Source organism: Poecilia formosa, unplaced genomic scaffold (genome assembly GCF_000485575.1).
Source record: "Poecilia formosa unplaced genomic scaffold, Poecilia_formosa-5.1.2 Scaffold22, whole genome shotgun sequence".
Classification (NCBI taxonomy): domain Eukaryota; kingdom Metazoa; phylum Chordata; class Actinopteri; order Cyprinodontiformes; family Poeciliidae; genus Poecilia; species Poecilia formosa.
In genome coordinates this window covers 1,403,770-1,412,953 of record NW_006799961.1, presented here as the reverse complement: position 1 = coordinate 1,412,953, position 9,184 = coordinate 1,403,770, and positions in this window count along the sequence as shown.

The window sequence follows — 9,184 nt, the reverse complement described above, 5'->3', positions numbered from 1 at the left end:
CGAAATTATGAAGGAGAGAAAAAGTTAATGAGTCCCTTAATTTTCCGAGACCTTTTAATGCAGGTTTGTTTTTTTTTTTGTTTTTTTTGTTTTCTTATTATTTATTTATATTTTTTTGCTATGTGGGAAGTAGACAAAAACTAATTTACCATTCACGGTTTTTTTCAGGCTCATTTCTCCAGTCAATTAGAATGTTAGCAGTTAATGTCCAAAAATGTTCTCTCCATCCATCTTTCCATTTTCAGTAATAGCGTTCAAGGTTGCAGTGAAATCAGGCTCCAAAATTCATTTAAATAAATTCCACAGAAAGTCAGACACAAATAATAAACGCAGACCTGCTTCATGTAACAAACCACTTAAACATCTCTTCAACAATATTTTAAACATTTACTAAAACTTACACACTTTATCTATTTGACTAAGTGTAGCTAGTTCCATCAGTGTTGTGTCTTTTTGTACTGAGGTGTCCAAACGTGTAGCCTGCAACCGTCCAATCTGAGGGGAAAAAAATAAAGCTTTTGGACTCACACAAAATTTTCCATCCCTTTATCTTGTGTCCAGTACGTAGATTTAAGATGTGTCATTCAAATCATCAATCACTTTGTTTTTCTGTGGCGAAGAGAAAACTTTAAGCGGATCACAGATCTGAGGTCAGTGTTTTGATAACACTGCAGTAATATAGGTTATATAGATTATTCTGTCTTTCTCAAAAAAAAAACAAAAAAAAAGGATGGCCATTCCTTACAGCTGTAGATATTGCAAAAACATTGAAAGCCTTTCAAGATAAAACATTAAATCTATTAATATTTTCCAGATATTAAATGTTGCATTACTTGGAGGATATGTACAGCTGCTCCGTAATATTTATGTTTTTTCCTTTGCACTGGAGACAGTTTTAAACGTTTAAGTTTTACACACTGGAGATTTATGAATCCAATAATCTCCATAAAAGCTAGATTTATCTGCTGTCCCTTTAAGGTTCTCAAGCTCTCACATGTTTACATTTAGGTCAGGTAATTATTTTGGGGGGACAAAAGGATCTCAGACCTCAGTTTTTTACTTAGAAGCTAACTGTGGCGGGAAACAGTTAGCTTCTACAGCTAACAACAGTTAGCTTCTCCGATTAAATTCAAACGCTCAGAACTTTTCCAGAAACATGGATATGAACACAAATGCATATTAGCCCTTGATTATCTCTGGTATCCACAATGCGGTTGTTCCTAAATGTTTTTGATGCTATCATATTATCGATTTGCTGCAAACACTTCTTATATATTCAAACACAGTTTTTATCCTTTGAGCGCATGCTACAAACATTTGGTTAATTAGAGACAGATTAATCTGAGTTAAAAAGAGACACACATATTGAGAGACTGGCTGAACAGTAGTGAAGAGGTCTGCAAATGAATAGCAAACTTGTGAACTGAAGAGATAAGGTACTGATGTTTATCGTTTGTGTTGCTCCTTGCTCTGCCTCTTTCTTATTCCTTCGTCCTGTCTTTCTCTGCCACTAACTAATTCCTTCAGGCTCATTTAGTTAATTAAGGCCATGAAATGTTTCAGAAACCAATTATGCCATGGCATTATTAAAAGACCAACCTTCCTTGTAAGTGCAGATAGCGTCTGACTCTTGTCTTCGAAGAGAGAGAAAACGAGAGGGAATGAGAGAGGAAGAGAGAGAGAGACAAAAAAATTGGTTGACCTAAGCAGCGTCAGAAAAAAAAAGTTTGGATTCATGCAGAGAAATGCAACATCAGCACATTCATTTTATTTTGTCTATTCTTTTTTGATTCACATGCGGATCTATTTTTTATTCTTTTAACACTTTTTTTCAGTAAATCTTCACATGGCAGTGACTGACCTTGACCATCTTTACAACTGAATTTTCTTAAGGATAAGAGGGGCCTGACATCACATAATAGGAATGCTTGGGCACGGACGTTTTCTCTTATTAGGGCTGGAGCCACGGCTTTTAACAGTTTGAAATAGAGCAAAAGGTGTAGACAAATACTAATTCATAATTCATGTCCCAAAGATATGTGGATATTGCCACCATTACTGCTTCTTTGTTTTGTTTACAAGGGGGGCATCCCAAACCGTTTTTTTTTTGTTTGTTTGTTTGTTTTTTCCTTTTGTAACATCAATAATATATTTGATCCACCTACTCCACTTGGCAAAAAGTCTTGGGACTTCTCTGAATCATATTTACAGAGAACAGATAGCATTTATTTTTTCATTTAGACAGAATTAAAAAAAAATAAATAAAAAAGCTTACTTAAGAAAGTTTAATTTGATGTAATGTCCTGTGATGGACTGGCAATCTGTTGGGGGTCGCCTCTCACCCTTTGACTAATGGAGATATGCTGAATACCTGAAACGTTCAGCTGCACCACAGGTACGACATAAACCGAATGGTTTATGTTGCTGAGCTAATTCTGACTTGTTTCATTTGTGTTGAGCCACGATGCATCTAAAAGTCGCAGCAAGGTGACAGGAGTTGGGGATCTATGCATTAAATGCAGGTGAAGTGAAAGAAAAATGTTGAATGGTTCTCAAAATTGTTTGCAAATAATACTTGTGGTTTGCCTTTTATTGATCACCTGTCTAGCCCCATTTGACAATCTGTCAAACTGGGCAATTCTTTGTTAGACACTTTCTACATAGCTTTTTATGGAAGAATGAAAAACAACACCGCTGAAATAAAACCAAAAGGAGTTCAAACTTGCCACAAATATGCAAGGGAAACATTAAAGAAGTTGAATAAAGTGGCCCAGCCTTATATAACAATGAACATTGTAACTAAATTATTCCACCTGATGTAAAACACTGTGGGTGAAGATAAACCTACATGTCACCATGAATAGCCCTTACCCACTGGAAAGCATGGTAGTGGCAGCATCATAATATATTGACGCGTCTCCTCAGTAGGATCCGGTTAATAAATCAACAGCTTTGGAAAACAGCGCATGGCAATTTGGTATAAATATTAGACATTTTCCCTGTTTGACTGGGAACAAAAAAATAACTTTTAACGTGTTTCTTTGTTCCCCAGTAGACACGATGCTCTGTTATCCCCATTACTTTGGACATATTGAAGCGACACGTTGAATGCAAGGGGAAGACACTGATGCACTATGGGAGTTCACTCACTCAAATCAACATACTCCATGAAGTTACACGGATTTGTACGACATGCATAGTGATTTGTATTGCAATGTTGTGATATTTATGAAGGGAGAAGAGCAAGAAGAGTTTCACAGAAGTGCAGATGTTGATTCTGCTGCTTTGAGTGCTATTTTCAGAATATGCAAATAATCTCTGCAACGATTGACACTGAAGGTCGTTAATTAACATAAGTCAATTCCTCTGTGCTTCTTTTGGGAAAGAAATGTACCAGCATTTCATCTCGGCTCACAGCAGAGTGCAAATGAAAGGTGTCTCATGCAGTTCAAATTCAAGTGGCAAAGAAATGATGTTTAATTCAGTTTCTTTGTCTAAAGTACGTAGATGTTCTACTAGGTGTCCGCAGAGGTCAGATATTAATTAGTCATGATTTGATTGTGAGTTTACATGATTGTTTTATGACCAATGATTTGATTATTAGAAGCTATTGAACATGAGGCAACTGTGGAGAAAAGTATAATTGATCTTAGAAAGTTGTGGGTTTGATTCCAGCCTCTGAAAGTCTTAATTTCCTAAGAAATAAAAAAATATATATATAGAGAGAGAGATTTTTGCTGTCTGTGCTGAATTATATCACTAAATAGTTTAAACATTGTCTGACCATGAGGTAAATTAATATTTAAATCTCACCAAAGATTTAAATACCAGTAGATTATATATTCTATTTTATTTGAGATAAAGACAGATTAACTTATTTGACACATGGGGTGCAGTTCAATTAAAACCTATTCATAAATATACATTTGGGTACTTTTTTTTTAATTAGTGGACTATGGTATTTGGCTTTTCATTTTGCTGAGTTTCCAGGCTCAATATTTTAGCCTTTTGCTTATGTGACATGTTTGATCCTCAAATACCATGGTCTGGTTAAAAAAAAAAAAAGAAAAAAAAAAGCCCCTTAGGCTTTACTTTTTTCCAGGGGTCTGGACCCTCGGCTATTGCAAAATGATTACTCGCTGGAGGCGTGGACTCTGAAGTTTTAGATATTACCCCATCACTAATGTTTGGCTGTGACGTATGACATTGCCTGCGCTGTAAAGAATCAGCCTCCACTGCTATGAGAGAAGTGGGACATACAGAGGAGCAAAAATGGCAACAACAGGAAGAACCAACTTCAGTAATCACAAGTAAATCAGAGGCATAATTAAACAAGAACTGGAGGAAAAGTGGCTGAAAGAAAGGAATGAAGGAAAGCAAGGAAGATGTTAAAAGAGAGTGGGAGAGATGAGAAGGAGAAACAGAAGAAAAGATCAATTACTAACAATAAAATTTGGACAGACTTGATTCAGTTATACATTATTTACAATAAGCAAACATGATACGGGACAATGCCAATTTGGTGGAGAATTTGAAACAATAGCAATAGTTTGTAAGAGATATGAAATAGAAGGTTAATGTTGAAGGAATGTAGATAAGAAGTAAACATTTAATTTATTAAACATATTACAGGGAGATTCAAAAAGTAAACGTATTAAAAATTAGGTATTTAAGGACAAACTTGATTAACAAAACATAATCCATAATGCATATATGATACGTTTTTAGCCATACTCCACACCAGCAGGTGGCGGTAATGCTCACCAAACATTTCTTTTCAACCAGAGGAGATTCATTGTCAATGTTAATACAATATTTGAAATCATGGCTAACAAGCACTAAATGGTTTCGTTCATGTTCTCCACTGTCATTCCCAAACCAATTTTAAAAACGATGCAGAAAACTTACGTCATAGTTTGCAACTTATTTTGTTGGCTGATTAGAAAGAATGCCGAACAAGCAAGTCCCTTTGAAACAAACAAAAAAGGTGTTCTTGACTCTCCCGGCCGCGGACAACTGAGCCGTCGCGGTAAGCGTTTAGTGCATTGTACTTCCTTTTCAAGTTATGTTTATGGTACTTGAGGAAACATTTTTCAAGTAGGCTGCTTATCAAAAGCGTTTATTGGTATAGCTGTGCACAAAGACTTAACTTGTTTAACCCTAGAATGTTTTTCACGGATTTACGGTGTCGTTGGAAGTGATGGGGAAACGTACTAGACGAGCTTTTTACAGGATGCGTAGTTTACCGTATGTTGCGCAGGTGTTACCAATCATTTTAATAACAGACAGGTCAGTGACTCTCGCTAGTGGCTTACTGGCAACGATTATTGGCAAAACTAAGTGGATGGAAGCCAGCCTTAATGCAATTAGTTCCACCTGTGCTTCATTATGTCCAGTCAAATAATTTTCTCTGAGAAACAAAATGCGAATTGTGGCAGCATTTTCTTGATGTAGCAAAGAACGGTTTATAGTCAAAATAGTTGTCTGAAATTATGTTTGGTAATGCAAACTAGGTCAGGGCACTTACACAAGAATTTACTTTTTCCTTTTTAAAATGAACATAGTGAAGCCACACGTTTGAGAAAGTACTGATAAATTCTAAGCAAGGCCCAACACCCCCTTCTCCCAACCCAGTATTTCTTTTTTGGGGGCTTTGGGGAGAACATTTAATGAAAAACAGAATTTAAAATTTTTTATGGTGGTGTATTGTCATACTTACTCCTTTGTTTAAAAGTCATGCCTAATTAATTTAAGAAATATCTGTTCATCTTGTTTCTCTTCACTTTCTATTGTTTCTCTCGCTTTTGCCTAAAAATTTACCAGCAGTTACTCTCTTATTCTTCAATGCTTTGTTCCAGACCCAAGTTTGTACAGTTTGCCTGTTCTTGGGGGTGGGGGAATTTTTTTAAATTTCTTTACTATAACAGTCTGAATGAAACCATGTTTTCTTTGGTATCGCTTGCTTTGGAATTCCTTATTTCATGCCAGGAATGTTTTCAGAGCGAGCCACTTAAAAAATAACTGGAAACTCTGTGCAGGTCAAGGAATGGATCTCCTCACTACAAATTCTTCTGCTACTCTAGATAGAGAAACACAACCCATAAAGTTTCTCCAAAACAGACCTCTACAAACAGCTAACTCATCTGACTCATTTCATAAGGTAAGACATCAGCAGACAAACCCAGAAATGACCAATAAAACCACATTTTACAAAAGACTGAACATGAAATGTTTTATAAAGCTAATAAATCTTTCACTATGATGCAAAAATGCAGGTGCTATTGTAGAGGAGTGACTCTAACTGGCTTAATGAATTGTGAATACAGCCAAGGTGGTATGTGAAGACCACAAATGTTGACTGATACATACAACTCTCATTATTTCTAATTAATGACTCTACTTGTTTAACAAAGTAAACAAATACTTTGTTTCACTAGAAATTAGTACAATTTGTAGCCATCATTGCAAATTGTTGTGATTAGTTCAGTTTGTTGCCAAAATATGTGCTTTGGACTTTTCCCAATTCTATTGTTAATACCACAAACTTCAGTGTCGTTTTAAAAAAAAAAATGTTTATGTATCTGAAGTACAAAAATAAATCAGTGCATAATTGTAACGTGGAACTCATATGAAGTATGATTTTTTTTTCCCCAGTCTCTTTTTGTTTTTGGATATATATATATTTTTTTTGCATAAACAATCTTAAAAGTGTTGTGTGTGTTTGTTTTCTAGCCTGATCACTACTTTTTTAACCCCTTTTTGGACATAGTCTAAGGCAGGGGTGCCCAAAGTCGGTCCTCGAGGGCCGGCATCCTGCACGTTTTAGTTCTCTCCCTGCTGGTGGTAATAATCTTTTCAGCATGTCAATATTCTTCTTAGATCTTCTAATGAGCTATCATTAGATCCAGGTGCGTTAAACCAGGGAGAGAACTAAAACATGCAGGATGCCGGCCCTCGAGGACCCACTTTGGGGACCACTGGTCTAGGGTTTCTTCATCTAGTTTAAAAAGTATGATTTTTCTTCCAATATAAAAAAAGCACATTCTTTATGTGTCCTGTGTCCCCTTTGTAGGACATAGGACAAGTTTGTAGCTTGTGTCAAACTGGAAATATAAAATTTTTCCAAAAGTTGCTTTTGTTCACCATTCTCGCATTAGTTCTAGCTGTATAATGCATCAGTTATAACTGATTAAATCACCTATGTTCTCTAATTTATTTGTAAGGCTTTTGTGATTTATAGTCAAAGAATTAAAGCCATGAGCCTTTTTATGAAATATTTCATCACTATATTCTGAATCTTTGAACTAATGCAATGAGTATCTTAAATTTTTAATGGCCTTTCTGTATTTTATGAAATGTTACTTGCTGCTAGTTCTTGTCTTGTTCATGGGATATCATGGTGCAAATAGTTTAAACTATGAATTTTATTTTATTTTTTTCTAAATCTTTACTAAAGCAAACTTATCCTTACATTTCATAAGTGTGGCTCTTTATTTCATTTACGAGTATGATTTACCTTATATTTTTTCTTAAAAATAAAAGAAGTTCTAGATTCATTTGAAAGAGCATAAATATTCAAAATGCAAACCAGATTCAGAGCTAACTTTGTTCCCCAACAAATTCCCTATTCACGTCAACCCAGCAACTCCTATCACTGGTTTTCAGGGCAGTCTGCTCTGCAGGCTTTATATGGCTCCTTTTTCTAGCCCACCTGGTTCAAATGAGTAGGTCAGCTTTTCATCGGGCCCTGCTGAAGCGTTATAATTACCCCTTTTAATTGAATCAGGTGAGTTCATAGCATGTGAGATGTGAGGCATGCAGTGCAGGTGTGTGGGAGAGGTTAAGGACCAGGATTAGAAAATGGTGCCATGCAGAGTGCAGACAATTTTCCCAGTCATTTTCTGCAGTGCTTGTTCTGTCCTACTACTTTCTGCGATACTAAACAATTTTAGGCCTGTTTGGTATTCAGAAAATCTGAAGATCAAACTTGCTGCTATGTACAGCCAGCAATTCTTCAAATTGTTGATTTGAGTCAAAGGTCACATTTCAAATGATACTGCGGAGGACAAGGTTAAATAAAAGCAGAACTTTATTTTCTCTGTCCCACAGTAGGCAGATAGCAGCAGTGACGCAGCCATGCTTGATGCTGACTGTGGAAAATCTTGCACTTCACTTGAACACAATGCTTCACAAAACATGATTCCTCAGGAGATTCATCATTGCTGTCATCAACTTTCTTTTGTTAAAAATCATCTTCAGTGGGTGCCTTTAGTATTCACTGTCTTTTTTTTTTTTTTTTTTTTTTGGTAAAAACAAGTTGAACGATGTCTGTAAATTACCATGCATGACATATTGACAAACCCATTTGCAGTCCTTGTGAAAAAAAAGAACACTAAAACAGCAAATGGCATGATGAAGTGGGTGGATGGAGCAATCAACAGACAGAAGAGGAGGGGGAGGTTGGGAAAATGACAATGGCCATGAAGAAGAGAGGCAAATGATATAAGAAGACTGGCATTTTCTTTAGAATAGCTCTGACCAAAGACAGAGCTATTCCAGAGACATTTGTGTGTCTGGATGTTAATTTGTCCAGTAGCTGGGAGTATCTGTTTTTCGAGACTTAATTTACAAACCTCCAAACACGTTTCTTTTTATTTACGCTATCTGTATTTATATGCAAGTTAAAAGTCCCATGGAGCCTTTGGTGAAGCTAAAGAAATCCACAACTCAAGTGGGAGAAACTCTCAACACAAATATTAGTTCTACATTCAACAAAAAAGGAGACCTTTGTGGAATAATAGCTAAAAAAAAAAAGGGCCAGCTGTTGGAAACCCCCCCAGAGAAGTCTAATTTTCAGTTTGCCAGAAGCCATCGAGGGGGCATAGCAGAGATGGAAGAAAGTTCTCCACTCAGATGTGACCAACATTTGATTTCTTTGCTTGCATGCAAAATTGTTTGGTGGTAAAATAGCACCGCACATCTGAATGGGTACACACTCTCCATATGGGATGGTGGCAGCATCGTAATGTAGAGAAGCTTCAGCAGTTACAGGAAGGCCCACTAGAGTTGCTTTGAAAATTGATGAAACGACAAACATGGCAGTGTTGGTATCTTATCTTAAGGACAGCACCAGCAGCCTCAATCTTGGAGCAGAGGCTACTGGTTTAGATCAATTAGAGTAGGG